The following is a 14,228-nucleotide window of genomic DNA, read 5'->3' as shown; positions in this document are numbered from 1 at the left end:
GGTACAAATATCCTGAGTAAACTTTAACTGGCACTAATATCAACAGACCTTCAATATTCAATACATTTAAGATCAACATTCGTGATTCAAATATACGTACTTCTCGCTATCGCCTTTGTGCATTGGATCGCCACTTCTCTGCTCACACAAATTCCTTTTGTCTGCTTCGATCCTCTTGATGTAGGATTGTCGGTGCGGTGCAGATGATGAACAGATATATATCCATACATAAACGTCGTCTCTCTAATAACTTGTATAACACTTCTTTAATGTACAGTCAGAATACACATTTTGCACAATACTAAAATGGCGGAACCGCCCTTACTACCTCTTATAGAGACAAACAGGTGAAGATACAGAAATTAATCAATTGAAGAGCGTATCTCTACTCTTTGAAAATATTATCTTTGCCACAAAATATCTTATACAGGGTGTTACAAAAAGGTACGGCCAAACTTTCAGGAAACATTCCTCACACACAAAGAAAGAAAATATGTTATGTGGACATGTGTCCGGAAACGCTTACTTTCCATGTTAGAGCTCATTTTATTACTTTTCTTCAAATCACATTAATCATGGAATGGAAACACACAGCAACAGAACGTACCAGCCTGACTTCAAACACTTTGTGACAGGAAATGTTCAAAATGTCCTCCGTTAGCGAGGATACATGCATCCACCCTCCGTCGCATCGAATCCCTGATGCGCTGATGCAGCCCTGGAGAATGGCGTATTGTATAACAACCGTCCACAATACGAGCACGAAGAGTCTCTACATTTGGTACCGGGGTTGCGTAGACAAGAGCTTTCAAATGCTCTATGAATGAAAGTCAAGAGGGCTGAGGTCAGGAGAGCGTGGAGACCATGGAATTGGTCCACCTCTACCAATCCATCGATCACCGAATCAGTTGTTGAGAAGCGTACGAACACTTCGACTGAAATGTGCAGGAGCTCCATCGTGCATGAACCACATGTTGTGTCGTCCTTGTAAAGGCACATGTTCTAGCAGTACAGGTAGAGTATCCCGTATGAAATCATGATAACGTGCTTCATTGAGCGTAGGTGGAAGAACATGAGGCCCAATCAAGACATCACCAACAATGCCTGCCCAAACGTTCACAGAAAATCTGTGTTGATGACGTTATTGCACAATTGCGTGCGGATTCTCGTCAGCCCACACGTGTTGATTGTGAAAATTTACAATTTGATCACGTTGGAATGGAGCCTCATCCGTAAAGAGAACATATGCACTGAAATGAGGATTGACACATTGTTGGATGAACCATTCGCAGAAGTGTACCCGTGGAGGCCAATCAGCTGCTGATAGTGCCTGCACACGCTGTACATGGTACGGAAACAACTGGTTCTCCCGTAGCACTCTCCATACAGTGACGTGGTCAACGTTACCTTGTACAGCAGCAACTTCTCTGACGCTTACATTAGGGTTATCGTCAACTGCACGAAGAATTGCCTCGTCCATTGCAGGTGTCCTCGTCGTTCTAGGTCTTCCACAGTCGCGAGTCATAGGCTGGAATGTTCCGTGCTCCCTAAGACGTCGGTCAATTGCTTCGAACGTCTTTCTGTCGGGACACCTTCGTTCTGGAAATCTGTCTCGATACAAACGTACCGCGCGACGGCTATTGCCCCGTGCTAATCCATACATCAAATGGGCATCTGCCAACTCCGCATTTGTAAACATTGCACTGACTGCAAAACCACGTTCGTGATGAACACTAACCTGTTGATGCTACGTACTGATGTGCTTGATGCTAATACTGTAGGGCAATGAGTCGCATGTCAACACAAGCACCGAATTCAACATTACCTTCCTTCAATTCGGCCAACTGGCGGTGAATCGAGGAAGTACAGTAGCCCGCATCTCGTGGTCGTACGGTAGCGTTCTCGCTTCCCACGCCCGGGTTCCCGGGTTCGATTCCCGGCGGGGTCAGGGCTTTTCTCTGCCTCGTGATGGCTGGGTGTTGTGTGCTGTCCTTAGGTTAGTTAGGTTTAAGTAGTTCTAAGTTCTAGGGGACTGATGACCATAGCTGTTAAGTCCCATAGTGCTCAGAGCCATTTGAACCATTTTGAAGTACAGTACATCCTGACGAAACAAAAATGAGCTCTAACATGGAAATTAAACGTTTCCGGACACATGTCCACATAACATCTTTTCTTTATTTGTGTGTGAGGAATGTTTCCTGAAAGTTTGGTCGTACCTTTTTGTAACACCCTGTATGTATAAAAAAGAAAAGAACGAGAGAAAAACTAATTTGATCCACTACATCCCGTTCTTTTATAGTCAGACTTCGTATTACTCACAGCTGCCAATCACTGCTGAACGTGAGCTACCAGGAGGCACATTTGTAATGCAGATTTCGTCAGAACTAGACAGAATGGGCAATTGAAAAGAAAGAAAAAGGCAGAAAGGCAAAGAGAATAAGTATGAGTTGGTCTTCTAAGGTTTTGCTAACCTCCATTACTACTGTTTAAAGATGCCCGCCCGGTTAGTTTTTCGATCTAACGTACGGCTTTCCGTATTGGGAAGAGCGCCTGGTCCCCGGCACGAATCCGCCCGGCGGACTTGTGTCGATGTCCGGTGAGCTGGCCAGTCTGTGGAAGGTTCTTAGGCGGTTTTCCGTCTGCCTCGGCGAATGCGGGCTGGTCCCAATTATTCCGTCTCAGCTACACTAAGTCGGCGATTGCTGCGCAAAGTTCTCCACTTACGCGTACACCACCATGAAGAGTGAAGTGGACTGCAGTAATCGTCGTGGGGTTGTGGACCACTGCGACTGCTGCAGGGACGGAGCCTCTCCGTCGTTTATAGGCCTCCGGTTAACATGCAATACAATACTGTTTAAAGATTCTCATTTATTACTTCGAAACCAATGACAACACAAGAATTGGCCGAATAGTTTGTTTACAGTGAGCGTTTAAAGAAACAGTGTAGTGAAAAAATTGAAATTTTGCCTCAGTATTTTCGTTGGATGATTAGTTTACGATAATTGTGTACGCCTAATTTAACTACAATGTTTGAATCGCTTCGTTTAACTTTTTGTAACCAGTCACATTCAATAAGACTGTTTACAATAATGCGAAACGCCGAAAGTACGAAATATCGATATGTAAGAAAACAGGAAAAGAATTGACAGATTAACATCACAAACCATTTTATTCGAAGGAATGCAATTTTATGATAGTTTCACGCCATTCGTAACGTCTAACAGAAACGTGTTGCAGACGTGCGATAATTTTGGAATTATATAATTAAAAAATATAAAAATGCAAATTTAAGTCTAGAGATAAGCGCTATCTATGCTTCACTTCCAAGGAATCAAATATGTGCGTAACTTCACCTCACTTACACTTCGGAGTTGATCGTGGCACCACGGAGGAGGACATCAAGACACAATCAATACCTTCACTGCGCCATAACAACGGTGAAGTCACTGATGACAGTGCCACTAAAGCAGAGCTTTTAAACACGGTTTTCCGAAACTCCTTCACCAAGAAGACTAAGTAAATATTCCTGAATTGCAATCAAGAACAACTGCCAAGATGAGAAACGTAGAAACAGATATCCTCGGTGTAACAAAGCAGCTTAAATCACTTAATAAAGGCAAGGCCTCCGGTCCAGATTGTATACCAGTCAGGTTCCTCTCAGAGTATGTTGATAAAATAGCTTAATATCTAGCAATTATATACACCCACTCGTTCACAGAAAGGTACGTACCCAAAGACTGGAAAATTGCTCAAGTCACACCAATACCCAAAAAGGAAAGTAGGAATAATCCGCTGAATTACAGGCCTATATCACTAACGTCGATTTTTATTGACATATAGTCAGCACGCATTCAGAAAATATTGTTCTTGTGAAACACAACTAGCTCTTTATACTCATGAAGTGCTATCGACAGCGGATGTCAAATTGATTCCATATGCTTAGACTTCCAAAGGGCTTTCGACACCGTTCCTCACAATCGTCTTCTACCCAAACAGCGTGCCTACGGAGTATCGCCTCAGTTCTGCGACTGGATTCGTGATTTCCTGTCAGAAAGGTCACAGATCGTAGTAACAGACGGAAAGTCATCGCGTAAAACAGAAGTAATATCCGGCGTTCCCCAAGGAAGTGTTATAGGCCCTCTATTGTTCCTGATCTATATTAACAACATAGGAGACAATCTGAGTAGCCGTCTTAGATTGTTTGCAGATGATGCTGTGATTTACCGTCCTGTAAAGTCATTAGATGATCAAATCGACTTGCAAAATGATTTAGATAAGATGTCTGTATGGTGCGAAAACTGGCGATTGACCCTGAATAAAGAAACGTGCGACGTTATTCTCATGAGTACTACAAGAAATCAGCTAAATTTCGATTACGCGATAAGTCACACAAACCTGAGGGCTGTAAATTCAACTAAATACTTAGGGATTACAGTTACAAATAACCTAAATTGGAACGATCACATAGATAATATTGTGGGTAGAGAAAACCAAAGACTGCGATTCATTGGCAGAACACTTAGAAGGTGCAACAGGTGTACCAAAGAGACTGCATACACTACGCTTGTCCGACCTATTCTGGAGTACTGCTGTGCGGTGTGGGATCCGCATCAGGTGGGACTGACGGATGACATCGAAAAAGTACAAAGAAGGGAAGTTCGTTTTGTATTATTACGAAATAGGGGAGATAGTGTCACAGACATGATACGTGAATTGGAGTAGCAATCATTAAAACGAAGTCTTTTTTCGTTGCGACGGGATCTTCTCATGAAATTTCAATCACCAGTTTTCTCCTCCGATTGCGAAAACATTCTGTTGGCCCCCACCTACATAGGGAGAAATGATCATCACGATAAAATAAGAGAAATCAGGTCTCGCACAGAAAAATTTAAGTGCTCGTTTTTCCGCGTGCTGCTCGAGAGTGGAACGATAGAGAGACAACATGAAGGTGGTTCATTGAACCCCCCGCCATGACTTTACCGACTGAGAGTGCGGCTATGAACTTTTCTTCGTACGAGACGTGGTATAGCGCCATTCCGTGGACTGTTCTTTTGTTTCCAGTTCAAAGTGATGAACCCATGTTTCATCATCTGAGACAATTTTCGGAAAAAATTGTCACGATCAGCCTCGTAACGAGGAAGCAATTCTGCACAGAATTCTTTGCGCTTTATGATCTTCCGTTAGGGGGCGAGGAACTCAGCAGTCACACACCTTTGAGTACACCGACTGGTGGACGAGTGTGTCAGCACTACAAACGTGCGGATGTACAGCGAGGTGTTTGATTGTGATTAGTCGATCACCTCGAATGAGAGTGTCCGCTCGTCCCATCACTGCAGCAATAGCAGTGTGCGGCCGGGTGGCACGCGAGAGAGACAGGTTGGCGTGACCTTGTTGCGATGATGACAGACTCCTCGCCCAGAGACTCGCCGTGCTTTTGTTCTCCGTAGACATTCTGCAAGCGCTTATGAATGTCCGCGATGCTCGGGTTTTCCGCCAAAAGAAACTCAGCTGTGTGTTTGGAACGCACCTCAGTTACTGACGCCATTTTGGAGTCTATGTATAGCGCCGCCACCTATTGGAACTTCATGAAGCGATAGGGGATGAGGCGCAGATACGTTCCACAACAAATTGCGCATTTTTTCAACCTAAACTGGCCGAGAAAAACAATGTGCTGCGTTACTTATTGATAGCCCTTCTAGTATTGAACTGAAACTGTAAGGTCACTATAATTTCTCACCTTAAAAGCACCCATCCACATGCTTTGCCGTGACCTACAAACACAATAAGGTATCATGTGATAGATTGTACATCGTATATATGAATATATAAAGGAGACTGACATTGTCACGTACGCCTTTTAAATAATTGTTAACGCTTATTGCATGAAAGGTGACGGAGTGTCTTTATTATCATACTAGTAGAGGTTGGAACGACAGTGGAAATGAAATGGCAGGCGGAACTCAGGCCCTGGGTGGAAGGCCCACACAGGTGTGCAGGTCCAGCTTAACACAGGAAGTAGGAGACGGACGTTGGGACACCTGAGCGCTGGGGCTGTCGGACGGGAAGGATTATATTTTGGAAACTACGAAAATCTTGGGCGCAGCTGAGAGGAACGAGGAAGCGTCACCTCAGAAACCACGCAGGCTGGGTTATTTCCAAGGATTTTTACTCAGAAGCATACCATTGTCCGAGTATAGGTTCTTCCTCTCAAGCTTTCCGTGCTGGACGACAGAAGACTAAAATATGGTTGGTCGGCATTCAGAAGAAGCTGTAGAGAGGGAGAATCTTCCGTGGTTTCGGGAATATGATTCGTTTTCGGAATTATGAGGGCGGGGAGCCGAACCTTGCTGGGAGGCCAGCGGTGGAGAGACGTGGTCTTCCGTTGTGAGCACCCGTGTGACGGTCGCTCGATATCAGCTTTGTTGGTACAGACGGACTTGCTGTCTTTGCTCTCAGGAGAGTTTATAGTTAGAATAGTTAGGCACTATACTTTTGCGAACCTATATGATTCTGGACTTCAGCTCCGGGTTGGAAGTCGTCATTGAGTACGCAGCGTTCAGTAATTGAGAGCACTTCCTCTGCCTATACTTACGTTGAGACGTTATCTGAACTCCGTCCTTGTGGCTGGGAGTTCGCGTTTCTTGTCTGTAGAACACAGAGACGAGAAGACAGTACTAGAATATATTAGTCAGAGGACCGCCTTCTGCCGTCCTAGCGTTTGAAAGAGTTTATTTGTGGCTGGAGTTCTTCCATAGTCGCAGACGATTACGAGAACCATCACTTCGACGAACCGAACGCAGTACATACGGTGATATCGCAAACTGCTTCGGCTTATTAGGGCTATTAAAGCTAAACAGGTGTGATCACGCTGGTTTATTTCCACTGAGGTTCCACGCCACCATAGATCATCTTTGAAGGTAGTGTCTTCTAGTGTTTGGTGCGTAGATGATGTCAGTCATTTTGTGTTATTGATATTAGATCGCGCAGTCATAATAAGGGCCAGAGTTGGGCAATTGATTAGTAATTTTACTTAGTAAATGTAAACTCTATAATATAACGGGTTTTTTTTGAATCTGCAATAAATATATAAGCAGGGACAACGTTTAACATTTAGTAGTATTAATTTTCTTAATCATTCATTTATATTTAGGTTGTAATTCGTATGTTAAAGTCCATTAAGAGATCCTAAGATCCGCTTCAGGGGGTAGTCAGACAAAGCCAAATCTTCATTTAGCCTTTATTATTTTCCGTTGCGCACATTCATTTTTACACCCGCTTGGAGTAGCATCTAGGAAAACGGTACCAGATCAAGAAGGTAGAGTCGTTTACAATATTGATCTTACCGAACATACAGTAGTTTTCAAGGAAAAGATTGAATCTGATCAAACGGAGACCCCTATATTCCTCAATGAGCGGCATCGATATGTATCTTTTCTTAAACGTACCTCCCATTAGCTGAAGTCCTTCTGAGACGTACCTTGAGCTCGTTGCATTGACTACGCTGGAACACTTTCATTCGCTGACATTTCTGTGATGCCTCGGAACATAATCGGAAAGTGCCGAGGAATTACAGGGCAGCTGTCTGGAACAGTGCACTTGTAGTTCTCTTCGGCCGCAATTGTGAGTCCTAACAGCTCCATTCGTAAGCAGGGAAACAGCGTAACTGACCTCGGGGATTCGTGAAACAGGTTTCACAATAGCTGCCTACCGAATAGAAGGAGGTTCAAATGGCTATGAGCACTATGGGACTTAACATCTGTGCTCATCAGTCCCCTAGAACTTAGAACTACTTAAACCTAACTAACCTAAGGACGTCACACACATCCATGCCCGAGGCAGGATTCGAACCTGCGACCGTAGCAGTCGCGCGGTTCCGGACTGAGCGCCTAGAGCCGCTAGACCACCGCGGCCTGCAATGGAGGAAGAACACTTACCTTCATACAGGCACTGATACAGGCTCCGGTAATTTTGGGCTGATCTTGAAAATATATTTCATCTTTGACGTATCTGTTGGGGGGGGGGGGGGGGTAGTGGCTATAAGCATAATCTGATACATTCAGTCGCTACACACTGCTGCGAAAGCTGTTACCGTTTGACAGCGACACTAGCGCTCCAAGCGGTGAGAAAGCAGGCACAGTCGCGTAGTGAGGATAATGTTTCTTTTTAAATATTTTTCTGCTTAATTAAGTAAGTAGTTAATATATTTGTGCGTTCCGTGCATTCGTAAATTGCCAAGAGATACGAATTATCCGTGAAATAAATGTCAAAACAGCCGAGTCTCACTGATTGAATGATACAAGCGACAACTTGCTTCTGAAGAAATGCTTTCAAATATGGGTATAACTGTGGCTTACTGTGCTGAAAGCAAGAGAATATAAGCACACACTTCACGCATGATAAGATACCTGTCGCTGTCTGTTCTTATTCTGGTATACGCTTCCCTGACACGTGAAAAGTTTTTCATGGAGTTTAATGATCCCCATTCTCACACTTTACTGCACTTTTTAATACACTAACATTTTTTAAAAAATGTAATTACTTTTGCTTCGAAAGTGAATCTGTTGAAGATTCTTGTCGTTTGTGGCACAGATGTAGCCATAGTTGTGGAAATGATTTCTTCTGTGTTAGGAAATAGTTTTATTGCTTTTGACCTCTTTATTATCACGTCTGTGTGACTTTCCCGTCTACTCCAGGTGTAGTGACTTATATGGTACTGTACGTGAAATTACATACCACACAAGTTTCCTACGTTCCACTTTCACTGATTTATCCGTAAGTGTAGAGAACATAACTTCGCATTGTTGAGTAGATATACGACGTCTTTCCGTAAAAGGTCATTTCTTCTGGTGTTCACTAGTAATTTTTGTTCTTAAAGAAAAACGACGTTCTTCAGTAAATAGAGTCTAAGACAAAAAGAGACGCATCGCGAACTATCCGAATAAGAAGGAAAGCAGTAGATGTGACGTACTTGTATAGACAAACAAATAATTACAACTTCAGAAAATTGGATGATTTACTCCATGCGGAACCGCGCTGCTGCTACGGTCGCAGGTTCGAACCCTGCCTCGGGCATGTGTGATGTCCTTAGGTTAGTTAGGTTTAAGTAGTTCCAAGTTGTAGTGGACTGATGATCTCAGATGTTAAGTCCCATAGTGCTCAGAGCCATTTGAACTTTTTTTTTTTTTTTTTTTTTTTTTTGAGGAGGTGGAGAGAGAGCGGGATGGTGGTACGGTCAGGTGCCTATGGACAGAGAATGGCAGGAGAAGATCGACAGAGAATTGGGGGGGGGGGGGGGAGATGGAGGAGGTGGACACTTAAGAGGGTGGAGGAGCAAATGGAAAGAGAGGAGGAGGTCGATAGCAGGAGGGGGAAAGAGGACATGAAGTAATAGAAGATATACATCCGAGAAATGCCGGATATGTATGGATCATGTTGAATGGTGTGTTGTGTAGCAAGAAAGGCCCTGTAATGTACTAAATGCCAAATACCAAATAAGCCAACGAAAATAATGTGAACTGAGGTGCACTGTGTTTACGGAGCATATACGATGTACTTTATAATAAATCGAAACGTAGGATATATTTTGTAATAATCTCACATCTTAATGCGTACTAAATCAATTCCTCCAGTTTTTCAGGCTGCTCACCGAACGCTTTAGTTTAAAAAAAACTGATATTTTATACAGATTTTGAAAATTTCGGGTGCATACTTTCTTAATTGAAAATGAAAAACATCAAAAGTGAAAACAGGATAATGATTTTATAAAAGCTGAAATACATGCTGAAACTACAGGGTGGCGCAGAATGGGTGTTAGAAAGTTTTTGTCTTCTACAACATAAGATCGAGTTATAAATTCTTGTTTGTTATTTGTGCTATAGCGGACAACCTAAAATTTAATACAGAATAGTTTCAAAGTTATTTCCTTCTGCAGCATTAGGTGTGTAGAGCCTTGCATTCAATTCCATGATAACGTTCTGAAGACATTATTTTATACTGCATGAATCTCTCTGGAAAGCGCAGCACCAAAATTCTGGAGCGTTGTAGATGCGTCTTTGATCACTCTGTCCTTAAGATAATCCCATTAGAATTAGTCACACGGGTTGAGATAGGTACTGCAAGGGGGCAATTCCACACCATCTCCAGTGAATGCTAAGGTGTCCAGGACAACGATCTGATCTCCGAACGTCTCCTGAAAGAAATCGAAGGCTCTCGCGCTGCGGCGTGTACGTGCTCCATCCTCAATGAACCGGTAGTTTCAGAGCGTTCGGCAGCGTCGTCCAACCGGTACAAAGCCCTGTTCCAGTAACTGTCTCTTTTGTCTGCTATGACAGGATCGTCAGTAAAAATGGGCCCAATAACGCACTATGCACTGATTGCGTACCAGACAGGGATCTATTCTTGATGAAGTGGAGCAGCAGCTTGAACATGTGGACTGTCAGTAGCCCAGTGGCGTTAGTTCCGTTTCTTTAGACATACCTGGAGATGTCCCTCATCACCAAATCACATCTGATCCATATATGTTGTTTCATTTTAAAAGACCTCAATCAGCTCATTTCCAAATGAATATCGCCACTCCTTATCCCTATCACTGTCCTTGACAGACCGTCGTGACATCCTTAGTTGCTATGCTGCATATCTGGCTGATGTAGTGAGCTCTTCATTGAACAAGGTACGCACTCGTCCCACATTCTCCAGAGTTACTGTACAACTGAGACTGGCCGTCCTGGCTGAATCTTCCTGGAGTCATATAGGGATATGGTTTTTTAAAAAACATTTCAACAAGCTAAATCAGATTTTTACTCTGCAGCGGAGTGTGCGCTGATATGAAACTTCCTGGCAGATTAAAACTGTGTGCCGGACTGAGACTCGAACTCGGGACCTTTGCCTTTCGCGGGCAAGTGCTCTACCAACTGAGCTACCCAAACACGACTCACGCCCCGTCCTCACAGCTTTACTTCTGCCAGTACCTCGTGTCCTACCTTCCAAACTTTACAGAGACGAGGTAGTGGCAGAAGTAAAGCTGTGAGGACGCGGCGTGAGTCGTCCTTGGGTAGCTCAGTTGGTAGAGCACTTGTTCGCAAAAGGCAAAGGTCCCGAGTTCGAGTCTCGGTCCGACACACGTTTTTAATCTGCCAGGAAATTTCATTTCAACTAGCTGATAAAAAAACAAGGAAAACGTCACATTATCTGTATCAGGGGATACTTAAAATTTATCATTGCATTTGACTTCAGTTCTGTGCTATAACCTGACCGAGATTTGCTCATTGCGGATGCTGCTATTCTTGGACCAAATGTTCTGTTGAATACGTGTCTTACCACAACGATACGTGCAAAAATTTTGCAAAATGTCTACTATCAACGAGCACCGATCTAATGTTAGTGCTTTCGTACTGAGATATGAATTGAGTCATCTGTGAGTGAACTATAGAATTATCAGACCTATGTACAAGGATATCACAAGCTGAATCTTTTACGGCATGCAATTAAACCACAGCAAACAAATGCTTTCTAATACTTGCCTTGCGCCACCCTGTACCGCCGTACTGTCGGACATCACTCCCTTTACCACACCGGATTTTCTCATAAACAGTGAGATTGCGATTTCGTGCGTGGTTCGGTGAGATACGGAGAAGTATTGAAATTGACGCTCCCAGACGATTATTAACGGTTGGTTGGCGAAATGAGCTGTGAATATTTTAATTTTCACTATCGGAATACATACTATTCCGAATACATGAAAAAACATCCTCCTGGCAACGCCTAAGCTCTTTCCATCTCCCTGAGCCGCACGCTGCTGGTTGGTGTTCTTCTGAATGCAGATCATTATCAGCTGTAATTCTGCTGTCTCAGAACTTAATGGCGATGAAATCACCAACAGAAACTATAGCTGGGTCCGACGTCAGCCTTGATGACATCACTGCGGGATTTCGACGTAAGCCACTAAAACTGACGTAGCAGCGGGAGTTGGGACGCCGGCCGGGTTGTCCCACCAGGAGGGCTTCGCCGCCTGTCCCGATCGGCGGCCGCAATGTAGATCTCGTGCGGATAACACGGACGCGAGCAGCTGCGATCCATCTGCTATTCGCTCCAGCAGCCGTCCACCTGTTTTCGAAAAGCGTCTAGCTTGATGTAATCCTAATTAACTGAAAGTATCAGGTCCAGTCACATTATTGTGACCACCGCCTGTGTACAACGTAACGTGCAATAACCATTCACGGACGACAGGTGGCAGCAATAGCAGTGGGGGTACACAGGTTGTCTCAGACCTTTTGGGTCAAAATGAAACAGGTGATACTGGTTCCACACCCGATTATATTACGAGGTGCATTCAAGTTCTAAGGCCTCCGATTTTTTTCTCCGTACTGGATAGAGATAGAAACATGCGCATTGTTTTAAAATGAGACCGCGTTCATTGTCAATACGTCCCAGAGATGGCAGCACCGTACGGCGGATGGAATTTTACCGCCAGCGGCGAGAATGAGAACTGTTTTAAATACTTAAAATGGCGACGTTTTCCTTACTTGAACAGCGTGCAATCATTCATTTTCTGAATTTGCGTGGTGTGAAACCAATTGAAATTCATCGACAGTTGAAGGAGACGTGTGGTGATGGAGTTATGGATGTGTCGAAAGTGCATTCGTGGGTACGACAGTTTAATGAAGGCAGAACATCGTGTGACAACAAACTGAAACAACCTCGGGCTCGCACAAGCCGGTCTGACGACATGATCGAGAAAGTGGAGAGAATTGTTTTGGGGGATCGCCGAATGACTGTTGAACAGATCGCCTCCAGAGTTGGCATTTCTGTGGGTTCTGTGCACACAATCCTGCATGACGACCTGAAAATGCGAAAAGTGTCATCCAGGTGGGTGCCACGAATGCTGATGGACGACCACATGGCTGCTCGTGTGGCATGTTGCCTGGCAATGTTGACGCGCAACGACAGCACGAATGGGACTTTCTTTTCGTCGGTTGTGACAATGGATGAGACGTGAATGCCATTTTTCAATCCAGAAACAAAGCGCCGGTCAGCTCAATGGAAGCACACAAATTCACCGCCACCAAAAAAATTTTGGGTAACTGCCAGTGCTGAAAAAATGATGGTGTCCATGTTCTGGGACAGCGAGGGCGTAATCCTTACCCATTGCGTTCCAAGGGGCACTACGGTAACAGGTGCATCCTACGAAAATGTTTTGAAGAACAAATTCCTTCCTGCACTGCAACAAAAACGTCCGGGAAGGGCTGCACGTGTGCTGTTTCGCCAAGACAACGCACCCGCACATCGAGCTAACGTTACACAACAGTTTCTTCGTGATAACAACTTTGGAGTGATTCCTCATGCTCCCTATTCACCTGACCTGGCTCCTAGTGACTTCTGGCATTTTCCAACAATGAAAGACACTCTCCGTGGCCGCACATTCACCAGCCGTGCTGCTATTGCCTCAGCGATTTTCCAGTGGTCAAAAAAAGACTCCTAAAGAAGCCTTCGCCGCTGCCATGGAATCATGGCGTCAGCGTTGTGAAAAATTTGTTCGTCTGCAGGGCGATTACGTCGAGAAGTAACGCCAGTTTCATCGATTTCGGGTGAGTAGTTAATTAGAAAAAAAATCGGAGGCCTTAGAACTTGAATGCACCTCGTAAGATGGGGACGACCAGTCTTAGGCGCTGCAGTCATGAACTGTGCGGCTGGTCCAGACGGAGGTTAGAGTTCTCCCTCGGGCATGGATGTGTGTGTTTGTCCTTAGGATAATTTAGGTTAAGTAGCGTGTAAGCTTAGGTACTGATGACCTTAGCAGTTAAGTCCCGTAAGTTTTTTTTTTAATTTTTTAATTGAGATGGGGAACCAATGGTCGGAAATAAATATTTATTGTGTTATGGACATTCACAGTGTACACCGCATAACAATAAGTTAACTCATAATACAAGTAGTTGTTCAAAGCAACGACTGCCAATCTCAGTGCATGTACAGCCATGTCTGGAGTGAGAACAGTCCCCACGCCACCCACATCGGTGGCCACCAGCAATGATTCTCGGTCAACGTATGGGCTGGCATTGCCCGAGATCAACTAACAGGAAGTTCTTTGCTGTCTTCCCGTTTGTCCACGTTACCGGGTGTTCCTGCGAGATGTGCTGCCGCAGTTCTTGGAGACTGTACCCCATGTTGTCCGCGAAAGGATGTGGTTTCAACACGACGATGCATCCCAGTTCAGTGTTGATGTCGAGGAGCAC

Source organism: Schistocerca americana, chromosome 6, assembly GCF_021461395.2.
Source record: "Schistocerca americana isolate TAMUIC-IGC-003095 chromosome 6, iqSchAmer2.1, whole genome shotgun sequence".
Classification (NCBI taxonomy): domain Eukaryota; kingdom Metazoa; phylum Arthropoda; class Insecta; order Orthoptera; family Acrididae; genus Schistocerca; species Schistocerca americana.
Note: the sequence above shows the minus strand (reverse complement) of the source record.